The sequence below is a fragment of the Podarcis melisellensis genome (genome assembly GCF_964234715.1).
Source record: "Podarcis melisellensis genome assembly, chromosome: 8".
In the NCBI taxonomy this organism is placed as follows: Eukaryota; Metazoa; Chordata; class Lepidosauria; order Squamata; family Lacertidae; genus Podarcis; species Podarcis melisellensis.
Genome location: NC_138540.1, coordinates 53224892 through 53241159, shown reverse-complemented (window position 1 = coordinate 53241159; position 16268 = coordinate 53224892). Strand labels below are relative to the sequence as shown.

General features: G+C 47.6%; 1 protein-coding gene across 2 annotated transcripts in view; it reads left to right on the top strand.

Annotated features, from left to right (window-relative positions):
- The first annotated feature begins 937 nt into the window (after positions 1-937).
- Positions 938-16268, top strand: part of ST3GAL2 (ST3 beta-galactoside alpha-2,3-sialyltransferase 2) — a 34144-nt gene continuing 18813 nt past the window's right edge. Inside the window, exon 1 of one of the 2 annotated variants that reach the window (XM_081923195.1) lies at positions 938-1199. The gene's annotated coding sequence lies outside the window, so the exon portion shown is untranslated. Of the gene's footprint in view, positions 1200-3010; positions 3115-16268 lie in introns of those variants that run through there. The other variant, XM_081923196.1, reaches the window with a different exon arrangement.

The following is a 16268-nucleotide window of genomic DNA, read 5'->3' as shown; positions in this document are numbered from 1 at the left end:
ATGGGACAATCTGAAAGTGGGCACTTGGGGAGGGGGGGGGGAGTCTGCTGATTGCTTAAGAACTCCCAGATCAACTATGGGTGCTTCCAGGCAACAACCTGCTCATTGATTTGCTTGCACCCCCCCCCCACCATTCTTTTTATTGCTGTTCGTTTGGGGAAGCACGCAGCTTTGCAACAACTTCACCTGAGTTCGGCAGTACGTGATGAAGGCCGTACGCTTGTAGACTGTCGCTAACTCAATCAGGCACTGGCAAATTCGGGCCTCACAATTACTGCAGGTTTTGCACATTAAACCAATTCACCCCCACCCCCAAGATCGAGAGTTTTGGGTTAAGGAAAGTGCCGGGAAAACGCTCTTCCTCGCATCCAACTACTCGCAAAGAAATCAGTATAGTTCAATAAATAGCCAGTCCCCGGGGTGGGGGGGGGTGAGTTTCACCAATAGTGGCTCAAAGCTCCCCCACCTTTTAGAGGAGCTGTCCGTTTAGCAAACACAACCACCGAGCTCCCCGCACCCCAGTTTCCTTATCTCCATCCGCTCTCCTCGGAGGTTGGTTTACGCCGCCTTGCAAGGAAGCTCACAGCCTGGCTTTCTTGGCCACCGGTATCGCATCCGAGGCGACAAGACCTGCTGCGCGCCGATGCCCTGAAAGAGCGCGCGCTCCTCCCGGTGCCCTTGCTAGATGCCTCGGGGCAGAGATCTCGGAAAGCGCCGGGGACGCGTCCCGCAGGGCTAGGACTAGCTACGCAGCGGCGCCCATCCGGTCACAGAGGCAACGGCAGCCCCCTCCCTCCTCTTTCCCACCGCCGAGGCGAAGCTGGCGAGAGGCCGAAGAGGCGGTCTTTTTTTCCCGCCCCGGGGGCCGAGGCAGCTGGGAGCCCCCCGCCCCTCCGCAGAGTCTCCGCCCCTCCTCCTCTCCCCTCCGACGGCCGGCCTCGCTCCCTCCTTCCCGCGCGCAGCTCGGCCGGCGGAGCGGCGCTGAGGATGGGGCGGCGGGACGCCTGCGGAGGCAGCAGCCAGGAGCCCCGCGGCAGGACAACGACGCTGCCGCTGCTGCTGAGGAGGCCGCTGCCGCCGCCTGGTGAAGCGGGGCTGAGCTGAGCTGGGCCCGGTGTCGCTAGTCCGCCCGCTGCCGCTGAATCCCCCCAACGCCCACCATGGATGGGGCCCGCGGCAGGCGCCGGCCGCAGAAGCAGGTAAGGGGCAGGACGACGACAACGACGAAGAGGAGGCCTGCGCTGGGCTGGGCAGCGAGCAGCTCCTTCCGCCGCCTTTGTCTCTCCGGCCCTCTGGGGGAGTCGACCCGGCCCGCAGCGCAGCCCAGTGGGGCGGACCGCCTGCCTGCCTGCCTGCCGCAGCGTCGCGAGGGGCTGCTGAGCTGTGGCAGAGGCCGAGGGAGGGCCCGGCCGGGGGCTGCTGCTGCTCCCTTCTCGCTTCTCCTGCTCCGCGAGGCAAAGGGGCGCTCGGTCGCCGCCGCGCTTTCAGGGGCTTTTCCCACCCGGGAGGGCGCCGCCGCCTTGGGTTCTGCGCGCCCGGCTGCAGCCCAGCGGAGCTCTACCTGTGAGGGGTCCCAGGTTCCGACCTGGCTTTGCCGGGAGGCCGAGCAGAGCCGGGATCTCTATTCTGGCAGGGGGGCTCCCCAACGCGGAGAGCCGGGTGGCTTGTGCCTCCGGGATCCCTCCAGCTCCTGGCTTGAAAGAGGGGCTGCCTCCGGCCAGGCCTCTTGCCGGCTGCCCCCCCACGGAGTCTTCCCAAGCCCCGAAATCGGTAAAGTTCGGTCTGTAACCGGCGTGTTACCTTGCCACGCTCTTCCCTCTGCATTCGGTTGCTTCTGGGCATGTGCAGAGTGGACTGCCTGCCGCAGCTGAGAGCAGTTAGAGGCAGCACCTCTCTCGGTGCCCAAGAGTTTGAAAGGGGGTCGGATTGTCTCCTGAGGGCACTTCAGTGGCAGAGAGTGCTGGAGCGGAAGACCCCGGGTCCAGCCCCGGAAGAGCTGCTGCCAGTCCGTGTAGGCAGTACAGGACAAGATGGAAATGATGGCAGCCTTCCCCAACTACCTGCCTTCCAGATGTTTTGGGCCGCGCTTGTCCCCAGCATCCTACAGCTGTGCTGGGTGAGAGGAGTTTCAGTCAGAAACATCTGGAGGGCACCAGACTGGGGGTCCGCCCACCCCACCTCATTCTCTGTTCCCAGCAATGGTCAGACAGGAGTCTCAAAGAGAAGCCCCACAAACAGGACATGATGGCAACACTGCATGCTCTCAGCACCTGCTGTCCAGATGTAGACTGCCTCTGGATGTAGAGATTGCATTTAACTGTGATGTTAGACAAACCTACAGAGGGAAGGCCTACGTCAGTGGCAATCATTGCCCCTTGAGGTGAGGGGGTGCCCATAAGCTGATGGTTTGTTTTGCGTGACTGAATGGACTTTTATCCTTACTTAACAATCTGCTGTCAGTAAACTTCATTGCATGACCCTGAGGCCTAGTTTTTAAAAGAGCTCCGACTTCTTAACTGTGTGACGTCCTATGTATCAAATTTTTGCATCTTGATACAGAGCACCACCACATCCTGTGTTTCAGGTCAGCCTTGTAAATGAGCCCACAAAAGTCTCTAGTCTGCTAAGAGACTGCTAAGAGCCTGCCCTGGAGGATTCTCGGCTGTCTAGTAAGCAGACTGGGGGAGGAGGGAGGGAGAGATCATTCTGCTGCCCTTGAGCCATTGGGCCAACCCATTTGCTTTCTGTGCTGGTAGCCACAAGGGAACTGACTTTCCTTCACAGCTCAGCACAGAAAGCAAGTGGGCTTGGATCTGCTCCTCCGCTAGCCTGTTGTTGTGTTTCTGTTTTGGCTTCCCTCTCCTCTGTGTCTACAACAAAAACCAAGCCATGCAGTGATCTCTCTCCCCACCAGCCCACTCACTTGCCAGCATGGAATTCCTTGTTGCCTATAGCGACTAGGCTTGCTATTTAAAGCTGGTTCCGATGGGTTTCTCTCTCCAGCATTTTGCAGAGTGAAGAGGGATAGAAAGAGTTGACACAGCTTCTCCCTGCAATTTCTGCTCTCCAGCAGCCCTTTGCCATCATGGCCCTGGCTGGCTTCCATTTCCTGAGGTATTTAATTTGGTTGTCTTTATGCCTTTAGGAAATAACACTTCAAATGTCTTAATTTCCTGTTTGCAGTATGCACTTGTCTGCTCAGGGTTTGTGTTCCTTTTTGTTCTCATTCAAGGGCAAAATGCTTTGCACTCTCCCCCCCCCCATTCTTATGACTTCCATAACCCCAGGCAGAGTTGCAGTTGACTGTTAGTAGATGCAGTAGAATGGCAGCTTGTATATTTTTGAATTTGCACCTTCTTGTATTTAAACACTATTGCACAAATATTTCCTTCCCCCCCCAAAGGCTTTGCATAAGTTAAAGACCAGTTAAAAAGTGAGTGAATGAAGCACATCTAGTCCATGATAATATTATTAATGTTCAATTAAAACCAACACTGAATTATTTGATGAAGAGGATCTTAAATCAAATGAATATATAGACAAAATGCTTCATTATGCAGTATGCTGAACTCTTGTTCCTCTGTGATACATACTATCTGAGCCTCTACTATAGTTGTTTCAAAAGAACTTCCAAGTTTCCTTAATGGATTTTAATTCTTCCATGTAACATCTCTTTTACAGATCCTTCATTGTCGAGTAATTCTCTGTCCTGAAATTAAATACGACTTGAGTAAGACTTTCTAGATATTCTTTCACTCGCAGACATGTTGAATTTCATCATGCTGTGCTTGCTACTGCTCCCAGAAAGTTTTTCCTGTGCTGTCACTTAAGAGTTTCCTGTAGTGCTCCATGATTCAGATTTCCTAAATGGATACTGAGGGAAACCAAGAAAAGGGTTAATGAAATTAGGAGGGTCCAGGGGGAGCGGCTTGATGTTTTCATAAAACATGTGCCTGGATACTTTTAAATTAAAGCTCAGGTTTTTCCAGGATGCCAAATTCTGTGCCAGACAGCAGGTTCTGTGACTGCCCAGAAGCTGCATCGGATAGTGCCCAATAAGATGGTTGGAGTCAAAGCTGTGGGGCAACTGCATCCTAATCTCTGAGCATAGTTTATGTGATGCTTCTGTGATGGATGTGGGCCCAGAACAGAAGTGCTTAGTGAGGGAAACACTTCTGTGGCTGTCACTGCTTTCAAAACACCACAGTATAAAATATTCTTTTACTGACATATCTGCACTGTTGGCATAGCCTCCCACTTGTTGTGTTTGTGTGGCATGGTGTGCTTTACAAAGAGTTGGGGGTCCAACCTTGTCGAGTTTCTCGGACTGCAGGTTCAAGGATTGGGCTGGAAGGGTTTTAATGAAAAAATATTAGCACCCAGTTGGCTCCCATCTTAGACTCAGGAGCCAGTTCAGACTTGCAGTTGAAAATAAGCAAGTTGATGAGCACACTTGTTTTAGTATGTGGGCAATGCAACGCACATCATGTTACCAAAACCCCTGAAGTCACTGCATGATAAAATCTGCAAGATCCCAAGCACAAAAGCGTACATGGCAGAGTAACAAGCTTGGTGGTTTCTTTTAATTAAAGTCCTGGTTGAAACCTACTGTTGCAAGATGTAAAAGGCAAAGGCAAAGACATTTTAGAGAGTGTGAGAAAAGTTACTGTGTAACACCAAGCTGGCTGTTGCTCCATCAATATAGACTGGCAGCCGTGGGGTCATCTGGAGCCTGCTGTGCTCCTGACGATGCCAAGGGCTGCAAACCAAACCTGCACTGAGGGGGCAGCAGCCAGCTTGAGGCTGCTCAGGAATTTTCTGAATTGTCTCTGGATTTTTGTTGTTTCTAGAGCTTAGATGATGGGGCCTGCCACTTTGACCCATACTTTTGCAACTGCTGAGCTTGACTGCTTTGGTATGCTTCATGTGGGGCTGCCCTTGATGATGACATGGGAGATGCAAAATTCTGCAGCCCATCTGTTAAATGTCAGAGCGAAGAAGCAAGGAGCATCTTTTCCTCCTTCAGTTACAGAGGAGGGGTTGGCACCACAGCTCATTGGCCCAGTTCAAGGTGCTTGTGCTTAACCTATAAAGATTCTCATAGTCTAGTACGCAGATGCCTCTGACACAAGTCATCTCTATTGCTTTCTTTGTTTACCCAGCCAGATCCTGCTTCATTAGAGCATCTGTTGCTAGGACGGCACTCTCTCCCTCTGGAACTGAGGATTTGTTCTTCTTATAATTTGAAAGGACTGTCAGAACTTTTCCTTGCCTGCTTCTAGCACAGCCTATCCCAGTCTGGTGGCCTCTGGATCTTTTGGACTACAACTCACATCAGTTCTCACCAGCACAGGTGTATGATGCTGGGGCGGGTGGCAGTTGTGGTCTAAAACATCTGGAGGGCACCAGATGGGGAAGGCTGCTCTAGGATTTCTCCATGGGAGTTTTTTCTGAATGGCTGAGAACATCTTCTAGCTAAGGTTTTTTTTTAAAAAAAAAATTGTGGTTCATCAGTTGTTTGCAGTTGCCTTGAACCCATGTCAGAAAAGCAGCAAATACATATTTTAAAATAAACAATTTAAACCATTCAAGCATGGCTAAGTTCGTAGATCCAGCCCCAAGGCAGTTTCACAGGCTAGCTGAGGTGCAGTAAAAGTTTGCCCAGGGTTCTTACCTGAGAGGGGAAAAGAAAAGAGTTCAAAGTTTTTCCTCACTTTAATTGCTTCTTTATTTTCTATGTGACATCTAAATTGCAAATCTTACATCTGCACGGAGTGCAAGGGAGCCAATAGCAAAAGTGCAAAATGTACTTCTGGCCTTTGGAGCATGGCCTTCAAAACCAGAGGTCAGGTTCTCGAGAAGACAGTTGATGGCCAAATTAGTATTTGGTCTTTTCAGTAGCTGTTGCAGTTAAGAGGCCTCCTTGCTCTTTGTATGTGTGTGAGAGACAATGCTTCTAGGGGTACTGATGGACAAGTGTGTGATCTGCATTGCACTCAGATCTGTTTCTGTGCAGTGCTTTTTTAGAGAGCTGGATGGCACAAGAGCCATCTTAGTTAACTTCAGCGCAACACAAAGTCATCGATTTTTAGCAGCAGATTCTTGTGGGGGTCTTTAGGTCTGACTGTATAGGTGCCTTCCCCCCACCCCCACCCTTTTCTAGATCTGTGTGCCAGAGCTCCAGAGGAGGGGACAATGAAAACGTTAAAGGCTCACGCTGGACAGCGACAGCCACGCATTCCACCTGCATAAAGTACAGTGGTACCTCGGGTTACATACGCTTCAGGTTACATACGCTTCAGGTTACAGACTCCGCTAACCCAGAAATAGTACCTCTGGTTAAGAACTTGCTTCAGGATGAGAACAGAAATTGTGCTCTGGCGGCGCGGCAGCAGCAGCAGGCCCCATTAGCTAAAGCGGTGCTTCAGTTTAAGAACAGTTTCAGGTTGAGAACAGACCTCCGGAACGAATTAAGTACTTAACCCAAGGTACCACTGTACTTTAAACTGTACAATTGAATCTCTGTTCTGTGGTGCCCAGTGTGATATAGTGGGCAGTTAATTATAATTGCAACAGTTAACCTTGAAGGATAATCCAGTTGGACACTTCAACTCACTTCACAACAACAACACCATCATCATCATCATCATCATCATCATAATCTAAAATGAGCTGGAGAAATCTATACTCAGGCAATGTTACTATGTATGGCCCATTCTGAAACTTCTCAATATGTATGAAAATCCCCAGGCACTCACTCTCTGTCCAGAAACCTTTTAAAAGGGTTTCTTTATTGGTTTCATTGGCCCACACAGACTTAAGAGGAGGAGGAGCCCTTTCAAGAGCACAGAGAACTGAGGAATGAGGGGGACACATGGGAAAGGTACATGCCCATTTAGCAGCCACTTTCCTTCAGGTACTGGGAGGTTTGCGGTTTTGCTATTCATGCAACCTCTCTTCAGTCTCCTGATTTTCCTGTGGATAGAGAGTAGGCTCTTGGCTCTGTTTGGCTGCCACCGCCGCTGCCTCCTGCTCCTGTGAGCAGCCAAGCCTTGTTCATCTACACAGGAGGATGTGGAGTAAGCCTGAATCATGTGGCAAGAGTGACTTCATTGGAAAGTTTAAATACCAGCGGTTACTTCAAACCCCTTACTTGCACTGTAACTCCTGCCCCCAATCAGAGAGTGTTTTAAGTAAAGAGGGAGCTGAAAACATTACCATAGTGTGATCTTCTCTTAGAATGGCTCTGTTCCAATTCTAAAGCGACTTGGTGTGCGAAGTTCCTTCTGGCCAGCACCACATGTCAATCTGTTTGCCGGTCCCCACTCAGTGTAGGAACTCCATGCAAATGAAATGTGGAGTTTGTTTCAGCATAACCTTTATTTAAGTTGTAAACCACCCTGTGATCTACAGATGGAGGGCAGCATAAAAAAATTAATTACTCATAATCGTAATGATTCATTTTATTCTATAGCTCACCCTTTCTCTAAGAAGCTAAAGAACTTGCTTCCCTCCATCTCTTCCATTTTATTGTTCTGCCAATCTGCATATTGTATTGCATCCTATAGGAAGAGCCCTGCAGCTGGATCTGACCAGAGGTCCTTCTAGGTCACCTTCCCATCCCTCTTGGTAGACACTCTTTCTGACTGCTCCCCTCCCGCCAAGTCCTTGCCAAGCTGCCTCGGATTTATCTGTGGTTGGCTCAAATTCCCCCTCAATTGGCAGTTTCCTTTCCACCTGGTGGAGTCCGCAGGCTCATATCCAGCCAATGGAAGGGTTTCAACGGCTCCAGCAGAGCTGCTTCTTGCTGCAGTGCAGCGCCATGAAAAGGAGGTGGGGTTCCTCCTCCTCCCAGAAAGTGTGCCAGATGCACACTCAAGTCTAGTGTTGCTTTTCTGCAGCAACTGTTATGAGAAAAAGGAGGAACCTCCTCTTAAGTGATGGCACAATGGATTCAGTATGCAGCATGGGCCCTCTGGAGAAGGTGACTGTTTCTGCAGAAACTGTTATAGGCTGCTAACCCTCCGTGATCTTCCACCACCCCTTCCCTACCTGATGTCCAATCTCAGTTCTTATATTGGGGAAACACATGTTTTCGGAATGAAAATTGAAGAAGGGCTTCCCTTTTGGCACCCAGCAAAATCATTTGGCATGAAAGGAGCCATCCCCTCTGTTCTTGTTGGACAGAAGAAGAAAGTCCAGGGCAGCGAGGCCAGATCATCTAGTCTGCATGAGGGGACAGTTCATTGTAATCACCATAAGCCTGTTCCATGCTGGAGGCTGGATTGAGCCTTCAGGAAGCAAAAGAACTGAGAGTACCCAGTGCAGCTGATTCTGGTCAGCAGCGGTCAACAGGACCCCTGCATCCCAGGGCAGGAAATGCCTGTAGTTGGTCTGATAAGGTGGCTGTTTAGAAGGCAGTAAGACCAGGCCCAATTTTTCCTTTTCCTTTTTTGAGGGCCACTTCCTTTCTTAGCCTCTTTTCTTTTGCTGCAGCTCTCACTTGAATGGAGGGCAACCCTGAGTGCATCTCTCTTGACAACAGGCTCAGACTCTGGGCTCATCTACACCTCCATTTGCCCCACTGCTTTCCCCCAGGAAAACACATGGTTTAGTGCTGAATCGGAACAATGGGTGCATTCTTCTTGAAGCTGTCAAGCTGTGAAAATCATGTCCACTGTCCCCCTAGAAGGTCGAAAACCATTTTGGGATTCAGGAAGGGTAGCTTTGGATATTGTCAGGAGATGGTTTGTTAAGATCCTTGCAAGAATTTTGCCGGCTGCAGCTTAATAATCAAGATGCCTCGATAGTTTCCGCAATCCGTTCTATCATCTTTTTTTAAAAAGAGATTGATAATTTTGGTATGCCTAAACACAGGTGGCGCTGTGGGTTAAAGCCTCAGCACCTAGGACTTGCCGATCGAAAGGTCGGCGGTTCGAATCCCTGCTGCGGGGTGCGCTCCCGCTGCTCGGTCCCAGCGCCTGCCAACCTAGCAGTTCGAAAGCACCCCCGGGTGCAAGTAGATAAATAGGGACCGCTTACCAGCGGGAAGGTAAACAGCGTTTCCGTGTGCAGCTCTGGCTCGCCAGATGCAGCTTTGTCACGCTGGCCACGTGACCCGGAAGTGTCTCCGGACAGCGCTGGCCCCTGGCCTCTTAAGTGAGATGGGCGCACAACCCCAGAGTCTGTCAAGACTGGCCCGTACGGGCAGGGGTACCTTTACCTTTACCTTAAAGTCTGCTGGGATCTCTCTCTTTTTATGATGAGCTTGCGAAGTTGTGTAAGCACAATTCTGTCCACTTTGAAGACTATGGCAGGTATCCCATCAGGTCCACTGGCTTTGTTGTTTTTCATTTGTTTAATGGTTTTGGAGATACCGCAAGCTCATCTCTAATTTGTTTTTGAGAATTTGTGAGAGGACATCAGCAGCTACAGGGGAGTTGCAGCTAAGGAGATGCGGGCAATGTTCTTTACAGTGCAGTGCAATAGCTTCTTTATCTTTTAGAAGTGTGGTACTGTCTGTTGAGAGTAGGGGGCCTATGCTATGATTTATTGGCCCATAGAAGGTCTTTGTGGCCTTAAAGAAACTCTGTGCATCATGAGTGTCAGCTAAGTACTGGATCTCTTGAGCTTTTTATTTTAATCCACCTCCTGTTCTTTAGTTCTCTGGTTCTTCATTGAACCTCAGCATTAGCGTTGGCATAGGGTTTTTTTTTCTTAGTGGCACAGTTTCTATCTCTTTGCCAGATTTGAAAGGCCTTCCTTTTCTTGTCAATAATGTGGTCAATCTCACTGTCATTCTCATCAAACCAGTTTCTTGGTTTGGTATCCAATAGTTTGTTCACAGGCTGCAATAATGGATTTTTTAGCTTGGTCCAGTGTTCCTTGATGTTATCGGGGATCTTCCTCAATATCAAAGTAGTTTCCCGGATCTTCCTCTGTTCTCCGCCTGCTCCACTGAAAATAAGTATTTGTAAACAAACACAACACCTGTACAAAACATGCAAAAGGGATTCAGCTAATCTTAGAATGTCGTTTAACATGCTCTGTAGAATCAGGAGTTACTTTTGGAAGTGTCAAAAGAAACGTGGTTATCCTATGTGCTATGTAAGGAGTTTCCCAAAAGACAGATTGCTGATGGGGGAAAAGAGGTTCTGCATCCTGCTATTTATGCATGAGACGGATTGGAACCATTATTACCGGTATTTTTTAATTGTCTTGCTTGTGGAATCATCATGTTAATTTGGTTTTTCAGCTGACACACCCTGCCAAAGTTGCAAGATCCAGCTTTGCACTGCGTAGCCCAAGGCACTTTTCCAGTACTTAGGCATCTCCACTTTCACTGCTGTTAGCACCAAGTCTTTTGTAAATAGAGAATGTTGTTGATAGCAGATTGGGGTAATAAAATAAGAGTTGGAAGGGGCCTTGAAGGTCCTCTGGCCCTACCCCATGCTGTTTGCCAGATCTGCAATGCAGGATCCAGATGAAGACTCCCTGGCAGGTGGCCCAGCCAGCCACAGACAGCCTGTTCCCCTATTGAAAAATAGCTTTTCCCATTAGCATAGCTGAAACCTGCTTCCATGCAATTACTGCCACTTGGTTCTAGGCAGCTCTCATGGGATCCCCACTCCCATTGGAAACCCCTCTTTGCCAGGCTAACCATAGCCCAGCTCTTTCCACTGTTCCTCAGAGGGGTCCCTGGCCACCATCCTGGTCTTCCTCTTCTGGGCACACTCTATTTGGCCAACACCCTCTTTTAAAAAATTCATTTCAAGTTTTTCTTTTTGATGTTTTATACAGGTAACCCTTTGGGTGCTGGGGGGGTGTGGATAAAAAAAAATGTTGAGGAGGGTGTGCACAGTCACTTGATGTGACTTCCAGAGTGTCCTTCATACAGCCTGAAGGAAACATGTCCATATATGAGATTGATACACCTCAGACCTTTCCATCTTGTCTTAATTTGTGGAAGGCTGCTTCCTCATATGCAGCACAGTCAAGTCACATCCTCCGGCCATTACACTATTGAACTGGGCAGAGAGTGGCTGTTCTTTCCAGTCCTGGAATAAGAGCTGGTTAGCCACCATGACTGTACGTAGGAGCCAGTCACATTCTCCATCAGTCATTGCTATCTTTTTTTAAAAAGAACCCCAAGATATGAATCAGGCTTCAGACTGTTGCAAAAGAAATAGCATTAAAGAATTCTGAGCCCAAGATTTTCTCCTGAGTACTAAAACTAGATGGACTGCACAGTCCTTCCATGTAAAAATCCATTGTGATCACAAGCGTTCTTCATTACTGCAATATACTTTGTGGGAGTGGGGTGGCTAATATTGTTAAACATATGGCAGTAAAAAAGCATTGCCTGGATCCTTCTGCCCACCTTCAATCTAGATCTAGAGGACTTGATGCCGGCTGAACAAACTCCCACCACAGAGAAAGCTAGCATGTTGAGGCATGCCCTGCCATGCTAGCTTTTGTATATGCATGGTGGCTGTGTTGTGGTTTTGGTCTCTTTGCCAGTACTGCAGAACCAACTTCAAGAAGGTGCTGCTTATCTGAGCCATTTAAATATTCATAATCCATAGCCAGATGCGGTTGGTGGCAGCATACATAGCTTTTGAGGTGCAGTGAGTGGGTGGGGAGAGATGCTTCAAGTGAGTTTTCTTGCCCCAAGTCCCCCTTTTGTAAGCCACTCTGGGGATTTTGCTGAGGGGTGGGAAGTGCAAACTGCTTCCAGCTGTGCCAGAGCTGCTTTTGCAGCAAATCTCTCTCCCATTGCAGGGATTACCCTGGATTCCTCCAGCTGCTGTTTTAAGAAGGAGCCCATAGAGAGAAGAGCTTGCTTTGCCTCTTGGCAGATAATGTAAGGGGAGGGAGGGAGAGGGTGTCATGGATACAAGCTGGACCAATTGATGGCTGTTGGGTGGGCATCAGAGTGACCTGCTGGAGGAAGAGGTGGAAGAGGAGGAGGAGGAAGGAGGACAGGAGGATATGAGATGCTGAGAAGAGGAGACTGAGAGTTGTCCTCTTCAATCTTGAAATATGAAATGTGCTGGTGAATGGGAGCCCTTGAAGGGTCATCACAGGTCAGTGGGAAACAGCAAAAGCCTAACACCTCTGAGCCAGGAGAGGAGATTATTTTCATGTTAAGGATTGCATTTCCTTGGGTGGCACCTGTAAACTATTTTGGACCAGATCCTGGACCATACTTTCTCTTTCTCTTTTTCTGCATACATTCCAGTTATTTCCTGTTCTGGAGCTAAATCGTTGAGCTTATTTTTGCCTTTTGGCCATGCCTTGTTAAGCTATTCTGTTAGTGAGTTGATTGACCAGCTTGACATCCTTTAGGATTCAGGTCACTTTGCAGGCGCTGCAGCAGTTAAATCTCTGGGTGGGGGAGGGGATCCATTTTGCCTATTGCACGTGTAGGTAAATGTGTGCTGGCTCCACACGGAAACTCCACTGGAGGTGCTTTTTGCCAGTTCGTCTGCTGAATTGGTTGATAAACCTCCTGATTCTAGGGCATAGTGGTTGACTCGCATGTCCTTAAGAAGAAAAACATCCTTGCCTTTAAATACATTACAGGCAGGGTTGTGTTGGAATGAATAAAGGAAGCATACGGCTTTGTGGGGCAGGGCAGCTTCCCCCAACCTGCTGCCCTCTTGATATTTTGGACTGCAACTCAAAAGAAGAGATTGTGAGAAGCTCCAGATGGAGAATGAGCAGCAAAATGGCAAGTGCAGTTCGGTGTAACAACTGTGAAGTGATGCACATTGGGGCAAAAAGATATTGATTTCACAGCTACGCTCCCAGGGTGGTGACTGACCAGGAATGAAACCTTGGGGTCACAGTACATAACTCAATGAAGATGTCACCCCAGTGTACACCATTTGTGGAAAATGCATATTCTATGCTAGGGATCATTAAATTAAACTGCCAATATCATCATGCCACTACAGTATACAAATCTATGGTGTGATCTCACCTCAAAAAGGATATTGTAGGGCTGGAAAAAGGTTCAGCAAAGGGAAACCAAAATGACCAAGAGGATGGGAGTGACTCCCCTATGAAGAAATGTTTCGGCAATTGAGTCTTTTTAGTTTATAGAACAGGTGAGTAAGAGGCAACATGATGAAAGTTTATAAAATTACGCATGGCTTGGAGAAAGCAGAAAGAGCTAAGTTTTTCTCCCTCTTTCATAACACTAGGACTAGGTTGGAAGTTGACCAGGTTACTCATAATGGTTTTATTGTACCTAGAATATTTTTGTATATTTTTAATTGATATGTATTAATTACTGTAAGCAGGCTTGGAAATTTTATTGACAGGTGAGGTATAAATTCCTATAAAAAGAAATAAATAATTGTGGTTTTTTCCTACCATTCTGAGGCATGCAATGGTATTTTGGTAGCCAAGATTTCTAGCCAAACTAAAATATATTGATTTCATTGACTATTTCAGATAACAAGGTAATCCTAGGATCCGTTCCTATTAGGTATCAAAATATCTTAAAAGAATTTACAAAACATATTGCTGTCACTTCCATATTTAGACACCTCCCCCACCCCACCTCAGGTGTGCATGAAGCTATTTAGCAAATTTGTGTGTTTGGGCTTTCTTAAGAGTGAAGGCATAACTAACCTTTGTTCATTGAACCTGAGTGCCCAGGTCATTCTTATTGCTTAATAACTTTAGGAGTGTCCTGCTGAATTAGGCCAAATGCTGGGTTCTTAACATGAATCCCAGGAAATGGCAAGTTCCAAGCAGTCCTGACCAATCATTTGTTTTCCATGAAATACCTCAGTTTCTCAGCTAGTAATTTTACCACCTGTAGCCAGGACTCTCCTTCACTGGAGGCTTTTAAGTGGAGGTTGGATGGCCATCTATAATGGGTGCTTTAGTTGAGATTCCTGCATTGTAGGGGGTTGGACTAGATGACTCTCAGAGGTCCCTCCAAACTCTACAGTTCTATGAATAGTGTCTCAGTCTTAAAGCTAACTTTAAGATCCACCAGGACTAGCATCTAGCATTCTGTAAATGTATGATAACCTTTGTAGTTATGAGCCCTGAGGAACTGCTGTCTTTGACAGGCATGCTGTGGTTGCACGCTGTGGTTAATGTTAGCTTATTGTTCATTTGAAGCAACCAACTTCAAAACTGCACAGCCAGAGGAGGAATCAGGAGGGGTGAGAGGCTGCAGGGCTCAAGCGGCCCTTGCATGCTTGGCCCTTAACTTGGATGGCTGAGGTTTTTGTCTGCATGAGCACGGGGTTTTTTCATGGAATGTACTTGACAGTTACCAAATCAGGAGTTTTTCGTCAGACATACAATAAAAACAAGACAAAACACAAACAACCCTTGCAACACTTCCAACAAATCACAAAGGCCACACATTTTGTATAAAGGTCATTTCTTAATCTGAGGAAGGCAGGCGAGGTGAAGAATCTTCAATATCGGAGGTCGCAGGAATGTCTGGGAAGCAAGGCAGCTGGTCTGCAGTTGAAGTCCAGAGTGAACAATAGGAGACCTTTGGTTCTCCTCTCGGAATCTTTTGACTTTGAGACCTGAGTGCCTCCTGAAGCTGTTACTTTTATGCCACTGAGTATCATTCAAGCAATTTATTGTACTATAAAATAATTCGCATATACAGTGGTACCTTGGTTTAAGAATGATTTGGTTTACAAACTCAAAAAACCCAGAAATAGTGTCTTGATTTGAGAATTTTACCTTGGTCTAAGAACAGAATCCAAACGGTGGGAGGGCACCACCAGCGGCGGGAGGCCTCACTTGGGAAAGTGTGCCTTGGTTTAAGAATGGTTTTGGTTTAAGAATGGACTTCCAGAACAGATTAAGTTTGTAAACCAAGGTACCTCCCTCCCTCCCTCCCTCCCCCTCCCCCCCCTCTCTCTCTCTCTGTGTGTGTGTGTGTGTTATACAGAAACAATTGACACAGACTTTCATAAAGAGCACACTAGCAGTAGCAGTAGCTCAGTTTTCAAAGTGTGGAAGCTTACATGCCAAGCTTGCCAGTTCTAAAAGCAGAGGCAGAAATGCAAAGCCAGACCTAGATGGGGTAAAACTGGGCATGTTGGAGAAAGAAGCTTGAAGCAAGGAGGAGTGACAGGTGAGGTGAGAAGATGAAATGGATGGTGACTGGGGCTGTTAGCTGCCAGAAGAGAGAGAGAAGTTTTCAGAGGAGGAAGAAGGCTTTTGGGTATTGACTTTCTGAGGCATAGGCATTAGGTAAGATTCGGGCAAAAATGGAAAGAAAGCTGTGGGAGACTTGGGGGGCATGGCTGGCGAATGGGCAAGTTATATACCAGCAAAAAAGCAGAAGTACAGATGAGGAAGGAGAAAAAGGCAAAGCAAAGAGCAGATCTCCGAAAGCAAGATTGGGGAAAGGGGGGCTGAGAGTGAGCGAAAGCTGGTAGTCCTGTAGGGGAGAGATTGGGGGCAAGAGGGAAAATATAGAATTTGGGCAGCTAATGGTCCATGCACTCTGGCATTCATCACAGTGTCCCATTGCGCCAGAAGCGGTTTAGTCATGCTGGCCACATGACCTGGAAAGCTGTCTGTGGACAAATGGGAGATGAGCACCGCTCCCCATAGTTGCCTTGGACTGGGCTTAACCATCCAGGGGTCCTTTACCTCACCTTTTGCCTTACTTCTGCAAAGATGAAGACTTGGTGGTGGGGCTGAGAAGAGACAAGAAAGGGTTTCCACATGGAATGTCGTTGTTTGTGAAATGAGTGAGATTTTTTCAGGGGTTCCAAAGTTTCCCAGCTGCTAAGGCAAAAAGCAGTTGTTTTTATGCCCAAGATAAGGGCTTCATGATGTAAATAGAAGCAAAGACTTGCAATCCATTTTTTCCTGTCTACTCAAACTCCTTGGATTCAGAGATCGTTGTTTCCTTGGTTAAAGGCCTTGGTCCAACAAAAGAAAGGGTAAAACCAACCTGAGCTGCAACCACCCTTTTCTATTGCTTCTAAGTGGGGGACTTGGTTTGTCAATTTAACAAGCAATTCAGAAGGAGCCACAGGTGTGGGGGCTGAGACAGTGTTGTAGATGCTCCTCCACCAGGCTTTTGGTTATGACTCAAGCTGCTCCAATCTCTTTGCATGCCTAGAATTTCAGCTGCTATGATTTCAATCAAGTTGATCTCATAACAGTGGCTATATTAAAAATAATGCACCAGGAGCACTCACTGACTTAAGTAAGGGGCAGCTTCATCAGGGATTGAATCTTGTGAAAAGCAACATGCTTGCTGC